We start from the raw sequence: 10,282 nt of genomic DNA, 5'->3' as shown, positions 1-10,282 counted from the left end.
TATAATTTCTTTAGTAAGAATAGCACCTTTGTTTGCAAGGAGTTCTATTTCAAAGCTTATATTTCACATTTATATATGATTATTGATACATATAAGTAAACATAAGTCATTAAAAATATCACACCTCTATGGTTCATGTAAGATAATTTGAATGGCAAACAATTCATTTAAGAACACGTGCGCGCGCACACATATCTTAGAAAAAAAATCGATACAACAAAGTCATTGCAAAAACATTTATAAATAATAATAAATATACATATTAATATAATTGGCAATTCCCATATATTTCAAAAAATATAAAATCATACAAATTGATTCAACAAAAACTATGTCCAAAATGTATTGAAAAAATAGAATGTACTTTTCAACAAATTTATAAAAGAATTTATCTCCATGAACTACAATGAAGTACATGTTCTATTGAAAATTCAAATGTACTCATGTTTTTGTTTGATACGATGAAGTGTCTTAAGAAAGGGGAATAAAACTTGCATAAGCCACGTATCTTGCTCTTTACCTGTATATGATTTTATCAAGATGTGGTTTGATTGATATCTAATGAAATGAGAAGTATGATTTTCTGTATCTATTAGCAGTACATTTGATTCTTCATAATTATCTCCATATTGGGACCACACATCAATCAACATTTGCTCGTAAAATTATCTTGCTTTCCCTACTTCCAATTTTGTTTGTAAATGACAATGAGACCTGTCCTTCACATTACTAATTTCTAAGAGGTATAACGATAACTTAAACCACATTTAAAGCAAATAATTGTAATGATCTAATTAAAACAAATAGACTAGTTATCTATTAATTTTACATATAATGTAATCCATTGTAAAATATATATATAGCATGAGAAATTTTGATATGAAAACATTAAATGACCATTCATCTCACCAAAAATAAAGAAAATCAAAATATTTTATTTTCAGTAATGACAAACCAAATCAACAATTCTTTTATTGTGTTGTTAAATAAAAGTAATAATTCATGATGTCATACATATAATAGCATGATATAAACATCTGTAATCTTAAGGTACTTCTAAATGTAATTGAACATCCTTCAAAATAACTCGCACATCCATAGCCTTTTGAGTTTATGCAATATTCTCCATAGCTCATTGATCAACCAATTATCCGCTTGATTTGCTCCAATGAATGGAGGGGAAAGAATCACATTTTCTTTTGGATTCTCTTTCACTCTCTCAATTAAACAAACAACTATAATAGTATTGGTTGCATCATATTGGGTATGCATTTCCCACACTTTTTTCAATGATTTAATGTGTATAAATTTCATTGGATTATCAATGACCTTATGTCCCTTTTGTGGCTTACAGTCTGAAGCAATCCACTTAAACACAAGTTTCTTGTAATGTCTCTGAAACCAAATTTTTTAGAAATCTTGTTGTGCTTTGTTTCAAAGTTGTCGTCCAAATTGCAATGTCAAGAGATTCATTTTTGAAACACATTTCAAAAAATTATTTTGCATGTGGATGAATCCAAAATAATTTTTTCTCTATTGTGTAATCAGCATCAGCTTCCATTTCTCAATATGCTCGTTGTCTGTTGCTTCATCATCGATGCTATGATAAAAAATGTCCTTTAGTTCAAAAATAACTAGTTTCTTTTCAGGTATTTTGGCTGCAACACAATGGAAAATAATATAGTCAAACCATTTTATTCATGTTACAAAAATGACTAAAATAATTGTTGAAACGATACATTTACCTTGAGTGTTTTTGCACTATTTATAAATGAAACAATAATTTCTTTTATCATCTTGATAGGACCTAGAGTAAACATATTAAACCTTCAATCAAATACCAATACCAAGAAAAACATTAGTAATGCAACCTTTAAAAAGAAACACACACACACACACACCTTTAACATTACTTTGATTGTTAATTTTATCCTTTTTATTTGTTCCTATAATAAAAATATACAAAGTTATTGTAGTTACAAGCATTTGAGTTTGAAGAATAATATGATAAACAAGAAGACAAGTTATAAGTATCTGATATGACATTATCTTCATCTTTGTGTAGTTGCACCTCATCATCATCTTAGTTACCTTTATTTGTTTCCAAATTAAACATATAAAATATTTTGAATTGTAAAAATGAATAAAATCATTAAATAACAAGGAAAACAAGTGGACAAATTATAAGTACCTGATGTTATATTTTGTTCTTGATTAAAGTTTTGTTTAACTTTCATTTGATCAATGTCTTGGTACTCTTTGCTTGTCACTATAATAAACATAAAAAAAAATGTTATAAATTGTCACAATAAACAAAATTCATTGAACAACTATACAAAAAAAGAATCATCTATAATCATCCATAGTAATATTTTGGTCTTGATTGTAGTTTTGTGGTACAGTACCCTGGTCATTATATGCATTCTCTTTATTTCCAACTATAATCAACATATGAAATGATATGAATCACAATAATTTAAAAGAATAATAAAATAAAATAAAAAAAGATAGAGTCACAACGATTAATACCCATTTCTATCTCCATCGTTCCATGGTCATTGTCTTGATTAATTTCATTCATCTCATAATTCCCTATAATAGTCATCCAAAAATGTTATGAATATGGAAATTAAATAACTTGAAAAATTATCAAGAGAAAAAACCAAACAAATTATGTACCTGGTATGATAACTTCTTCCTCTCCTCCTCCTATTTCTATCTCCATACTTTTTTTCAACAACATGAGCACTATGTTGATCAAATTTTTTCTTGCCACTTTAATTATTCTCTATTTTAGAATCTCTATCATTAGTCATTTTAGTGAACTCTTTGACAATTAAGAAATATGAAAAAAATAGTATCCAAAGTATTATAAGAAGAAAAAAATGAATTGTAGTACCCGAATTTTCGAAGAAGTTAATGGATACCAGAATTGATAGTTGAAAAGATTTGTAATTATTTAACATGATTGTCCTTTGTCACTCTGTTTGCACAACACATGAAATTCTTCTTCCATATGTACAACAAGCCTTGATTAAATTTTTCCCCGCATAAAGAAAACTGACCACTTTTGCATCACTACATTGTTGGTGTTTCTCCACTAAATCCATCCAGAAATCATAATCTCTCTCATTTTCATCAAATGTGTCTTCAAATGTGTGAGAGTCTTTTATAGCCTTCAAAAATTTTAATTCTGAAGTATGGAAATGTATAATAAGAACTATATCATAACTATAATTGTTTTGGGACTTATATTCATAAATGCCACTAGTCATTTTATAGTTGAACTTGGATTTCTTTATGGAAATTTCCAAAGACTGGCATACATCATTACAAAACCAAAGTTCTACTAAGAGAACTATAGTAAAGTCATTCAACTCATTTTTTTCGATAAGAAATCAAAAAAATTCAATGTAATATCGCTTGTGGAATTGTTTTTTTCAAAGAAAGTGTATCCAAAACAACAAGGTCATATGTAAAATTGGTTGCAACTGACATGGAAAAGAGTGCAAAAGTGATGACAAAAGATGAGGGCTCCCAAAATGACAACCAAATTCAAAATTGTTATCAACCTGTTGAACACTTGTTGATCTATTTATCATTCTATCAAGGACTCCACATGCTTGCTGAGAAAGGGACTCTATCTTTGTATTATGTGTTCCTTTGACATAAGTAAATATGATATCATTAATTTCACAATGCTCAAGAATGTTGAATGTAGTAAGAGTCATCTCATTCAAATTTTGATCATGACTTTGACAATATGTGACGATTGCATCCAATATTTTTCTGTTGGTTTTCAATTTAGAACAATAATATTTTAATTTTATGGCATTTGATGGATGATTAATTGGAATAGAAAACCAAATGGTTCCATCCAATAGTTTATATGCTACTAAAGCAATTTCTTCCATGGTTAATCCCTGAATGGGCCGAAGAGTCGCTGGTGTCAAACTGTGTAAACTATTTCTCTTGTACTTCTCAAAATCAAGTTGGCTTGGAGAACACTTTAATGTGCCTAGTTGGTAACAGTTAAAAAGTGGCCCATTTATCCCAAATAGGTTCATCAAAATATAAGAGAAATTTTTTATCAGAAAAATTTGTAATTGGAGAGACAAAGAATGAGCACAACATTTCATCATCAACATGATAAAATAATAAATATAAACTAATAAAAATTCAATGTAAAAATGAAACTAAATAATGTGTTATAATCTAATGAGAAATCATTATAAATATAAAAAATATGACTTATATTATCAGCTTTAGTCATTTATCTACAAAAAAAATAGATACAATAATAAAATGTTAAATGTAAAAATAATTAAAATTACATACCTTCTCTTCAACTGTCTCAGAACATCCAATCCTCCTTTTCTTTAATTTGTCATTGGCAATTAAGAAATGTCTTGCCGAGCGCACACAATCAATAAATGGAGTTTTGAATAATATCTTATTTGCATAATTAATTGACAACAAATGCGGATCACCTCAGTGGGTTCAACTAATGGATGCAACAATCAAGCATTACATTTTTTATATTTTTTTTCGCTTCTCTCGATACATTATACTTAGGATTTGTTAAAATTTCTTTCACTGCTTGAATGGTATGTTGACCATCAACTATCCAAAAATTGATATTCTTAGAATTTAGATCTGTCTCATTTATAATTTTGATAGAGTTTACCAATCGATCAGGCTCATTGATGTCAAATGGAATCAGAAGAGCATCGAGTAATGAGGTTTGAATTTTTTCTAAGAATGATTTCACTAATACTTGAACATTTAAATTATCTTGTGATCTTAATTTGAACACTTTGGGGGCTTTTTTAGATCTTTCGAGAACCAATTTTGTATTAAAGGAGTTTGAAAATAGATAGCAATGCTTGAAGGCTTCATGTATCTCATCACATTGGTTTGCAAGGTTATAGTTGTTTCAAATTTAACTTTCCTAGTTTTTTGAAATTCTATAGTGAGCTTGAAATCACTTTTTGTTATATTCTCCTCCAAATCAAATAAATATACTCTTCTCAAAGCAAGTAATTGAGAATCAATTTTATCAAGAAATTTACTTTTTTGTTGTAAATGAAGAAGTACAGATGATGTTTTTTTACTTCTTATATAGCGATATCTCAGAATAGTGGCAATGCATTTTAAAAGATCTGCACAACTATTTAGTCCAGATTTAGAGAATCTCTCAAAGCTATCCAACTTGAACATTGAAATCTTTATCGTATTTGTTGAATCAATACTTGAAGCTTCAATCAAATTTGGTTTAAAATTTGTATACTCCAATTGACATGAAATTAATTTTACCTCATTTTTTAATCATTTCCACTTGAAAGTCAATGTCATTTTCATTGTAAGCATAGAAATTAATTATTATTCCTAATATCTCTGGTTCGTGCCCATCTATTGATCCAAATAGATACATATCATGAAACATATTCATCGGAGCTTCTATTTGGATGTACCAATCTTGCACAAACTCATTATATGTATTGTATTTTTTAATCATTTCAAAAGTAGAAGTAGAAGGTGTTATTAATACTACCTTTTCAGTTGAATAACTTTTCTTTTTCTTAAGTGATGGTTGTAACATTTCATTTGCTTTTGGGCCAACCAATTCTGCAAATAACAACAAAAAATATATTTGCATTAATCAAAATGAAAATATAATTTCAAATATTGTCACATAATGTTCTTATAAATACTAAAAAACCACCTAATCTAACCATTTCTAAGAGAGTGTACATAAAATATAAAACCACCATACGAGTTGAAGGAAGCAATGTTTGTGTATCACTTTTTTTGTTTCTTCTTGACTACTTTACTTTGAATTTCAAGTACACCAGATTCCGTAGTTTCTAGAAAAAAAATTATGGAATACATGAAATACCAAATACTATTAAACAACCTTATCATACATGATTTCCATTTACATGGACAATAATAAATGAGTACATATGCTATGCAAGTTTTACTATATGACACCAAAAGTTATCACGTAGGTAAAATTGCTAAGAAAAGAAACCACCTAATCCAACCATTTCTAAAAGAGTACATAAAATATAAACCACCATATCAGTTGAAGGGTGCATCATTTGTATATCATTTGTTTTTATTTTTCTCTTTGCTACTTTAATTCAAATTTCACGCCTAGCAGTTTCCATGGTTTCTAGAAAGAAAAATATTATGGAAGACATGAAATAACAAATAGTATTAAACAACCTTATAATACACGATTTCCATTTACATGCACAAGAATAAATGAGTACATATGTTATGCAAGTTTAGTATATGACACTAAAAGTTATCACATAGTTAAAATTTCTTGGAAAAAAAATACCCATGTTAGTATGGGTTGTCCTCATTAAAACCCCACTCCTAAGGCTATTTCCATAGGTTTTATTAATCAACAATGAGTTATTAACACAATGTCTAATGATTGTAACAAATTATAAACTAAAATTGTCATACCATTTAAAGAATTTGGTGTCGTGTTTCTTGAACTTCCTTTTTCCTTGGATGCTTCCTTTGAATTCTCGCTAGCTTCATAGTCCATGGTATTTGAAAATAAAGTAAAAAATTGTTATCATAGTTTCAAATTATTGATGAAAATATGAATTTATAAATACTATAACTACTCACATCATTATATGTGTAACAAAATGAACAAGAACAATAACAAGTGTAGAACTCACAATAATAGCTAATCAAGGTTAGAAAAAGGGTACCCCCAAATAATTTATTATGTTCTTTTAATCGTGAATATAGGAAAGCAAACATCTACTAGGTTTCCTTCTAGCACAAGCATAAGAACATTTCCAAAAGACATTACATTGGGAATAAATAAAAACAATTGTAGAAACTACAACATAATATGTACACAAAATTTATCTCTTCTAGTCATGTACATTCTTAGTTTGCTTTAGAAAAAATAAAAGCAAAACACAATGAAAGAAAATTAACTATGGTGATCGTTAGATTTTCTTCTAGATCTTCGTCTAGCACAAAGAAAAACACATAGAAACTTTGCAAGGTGAAAGAAATATAAAATGTGATATAATTACTTCTAACACGAACAAAATCATATTGCCAACAAGAATCTTAAAAAGCAAAAGAAATATTCGCATCCTAGATTTATTTATATTACAAACGCATGGATATTGTCAGAAAAAACATTATAAGGTGAAATAAATATAGCACGTGCTAGAATTATTTTTAGTACGAACACATTCATATTTCCAAGAAAAACATTGCAAAACAAAATAAATATAGCACAAGCTAGATTTCCTTCTACCACAAACACAAACACATTGTCATTAAAAATATTGCAAGGCAAAGGAAATGTAACCCATGCTAGACTATATTCTATTGCATACAAGAAGACTGCCAACAACAACCATTGTATTGTAAAGCAAATATAGTGGATGCTAAATTTCCTTATAGCAAAAACATAAACACAATGTCAATAAAAACACTGTAATTATAATATTTCTTGGGACATTTGACCTTGCCTTTTAGAGACTATGAGGTTTTAGTCCATGCCTACATAGAATGTTGTCATAATATAAAAAATGTTAAACCCCAAAATGATTAGAAGGCCCTTCATATGGAATATGTAGTCTAAGAATGGGATAGTGTACAAAGATTTCCTCCTATAAAAAACACAAGAACGTTGCAAATAACAACATTACAAGGTGAAAGAAATATAATGCATACTATATCTCCTTCTAATGGAAACATAATCACATAACAACATTATAGGGAGAGAAAAATTTAGTCTGTGTTACATTTACTTATAATACAAACATATAAAAATTTCCAATGGCAACATTACACGACAAAAAAAATCTAGCACAAGCTAGATTTCCTTTTAGCCTAAACAGAAACATGTAAGCATTCACAACATTCCAACATAAAATAAAATCCAACATGTGTTAGATTTTCTTATAGCGCAAACTTGAGCACATAGAAACATTGTAGAGTGAGAATTCTATCAAGTGCTAGATTTATGTCTACCACAAATACAAGCATGTTGCCAACAACAACATTGTAGAGTATAAGAATTCTAGATTGGGTTACATTTTCTTCCAACACAAACACAAGCACATTTTAATTTGAAAGAAAATTAACACGTGTTATATTTCCTTTGAGCACAAACACAAGAACATAACAACATTGTAGGACTAAATAAGTTTAATGTGTGCTAGATTAACAACATTGCAATTTAAAATAAAATCTAACATGTGTTAGATTTCCTTTTAGCGCAAACTCGAGCACATAGAAACATTGTAGAGTGGGAAATGTAGGAAGTGTTAGATTTATGTCTACCACAAATACAAGCACGTTGCCAACAACAACATTGTAGAGTATAAGAAATCTAGCTTGTGTTAAATTTTCTTTCAACAGAAACACAAGCACATTTAAATTTTAAAGAAATCTAACACATGCTATATTTCCTTCTAACACAAACACAACATAACAACATTTTAGGACTAAATAAGTCTAATGTGTACTAGATTAACAACATTGGAATGTAAAAGAAAATCTAACATGTGTTAGATTTACTTTTAGTGCAAACTCAAGCACCTAGAAACATTGTAGAGTGAGAAATCTAGGAAGTGCTAGATTTATGTCTACCACAAATACAAGCACGTTGCCAATAACAACATTGTAGAGTATAAGAAATCTGGCTTGTGTTAAATTTTCTTCCCACACAAACAAGCAAAATTAAATTTGAAAGAAATATAACACATGTTATATTTCCTTCTAGCACAAACACAAGAACATAACAACATTTTAGGACTAAATAAGTCTAATGTGTGCTAGATTAACAACATTGCAATGTAAAAGAAAATCTAGCATGTGTTAGATTTCCTTTTAGCGCAAACTCAAGCACATAGAAACATTCAAGGGTGAGAAATCTAGCAACTGCTAGATTTATGTCTACCACCAATACAAGCACGTTGCCAAAAACAACATTGTACAATATAAGAATTCTAGATTGTGTTAATTTTCTTCCAACACAAACACAAGAACATTTAAATTTGAAAGAAATCTAACACATGCTATATTTCCTTCTAGCACAAACACAAGAATATAACAACATTGTAGTACTAAATAAGTCTAATGTGTGCTAGATTAACAACACTACAATGTAAAAGAAAATCTAACATGTGTTAGATTTCCTTTTAGCTCAAAGTCAAGCACATAGAAACATTGTAGATTGAGAATTCTAGCAAGTGCTAGATTTATGTCTACCACAAATATAACAACACTACAATGTAAAAGAAAATCTAACATGTGTGAGATTTTCTTTTAGCTCAAAGTCAAGCACATAGAAACATTGTAGATTGAGAATTCTAGCAAGTGCTAGATTTATGTCTACCACAAATACAACATATTGCCAACAACAACATTATAGAGTATAAGAAATCTAGCTCGTGTTAAATTTTCTTCCAACACAAAAACAAGCACATTTAAATTTGAAAGAAATCTAACACATGCTATATTTCCTTCTAGCACAAACACAAGAACATAACAACATTTTAGGACTAAATAAGTCTAATTTGTGCCAGTTTAAGAACATTGCAATGTAAAAGAAAATCTAACATGTGTTAGATTTCCTTTTAGCGCAAATTCAAGCACATAAAAACATTGTAGGTTGAGAAATCTAGGAAGTGCTAGATTTTTGTCTACCACAAATACAAGCACGTTGCCAACAACAACATTGTAGAGTATAAGAAATATCGCTTGTGTTAAATTTTCTTCCAACACAAACCCAAGCAAATTTAAAATTGAAAGAAATTTAACACATGTTATATTTCCTTCTAGCACAAACACAAGAACATAACAACATTTTAGGACTAAATAAGTCTAATGTGTGCTATATTAACAACATTGTAATGTAAAAGAAAATCTAGCATGTGTTAGATTTCCTTTTAGCACAAACTCGAGCACATAGAAACATTGTAGAGTTAGAAATCTAGCAAGTGCTAGATTTATGTCTACCACAAATACAAGCACGCTGCCAACAACAACATTGTAGAGTATAAGAAATCAAGCTTGTGTTAAATTTTCTTCCAACCCAAACACAAGCACATTTAAATTTGAAATAAATCTAACACATGTTTTATTTTCTTCGATCACAAACACAAGAACATAACAACATTGTAGTACTAAATAGGTCTAATGTGTGTTAGATTAACAACATTACAATATAAAATAAAATATAACATGTTTTAGATTTCCTTTTAGCACAAACTCCAGCACATAG

This window comes from Pinus tabuliformis, chromosome J, assembly GCF_031772625.1.
Source record: "Pinus tabuliformis cultivar Carrire ecotype Pingquan chromosome J, CPIR1, whole genome shotgun sequence".
Lineage (NCBI taxonomy): Eukaryota > Viridiplantae > Streptophyta > Pinopsida > Pinales > Pinaceae > Pinus > Pinus tabuliformis.
The sequence above is the reverse complement of the archived record's forward strand: the minus strand, read 5'-3'. Positions refer to the sequence as shown.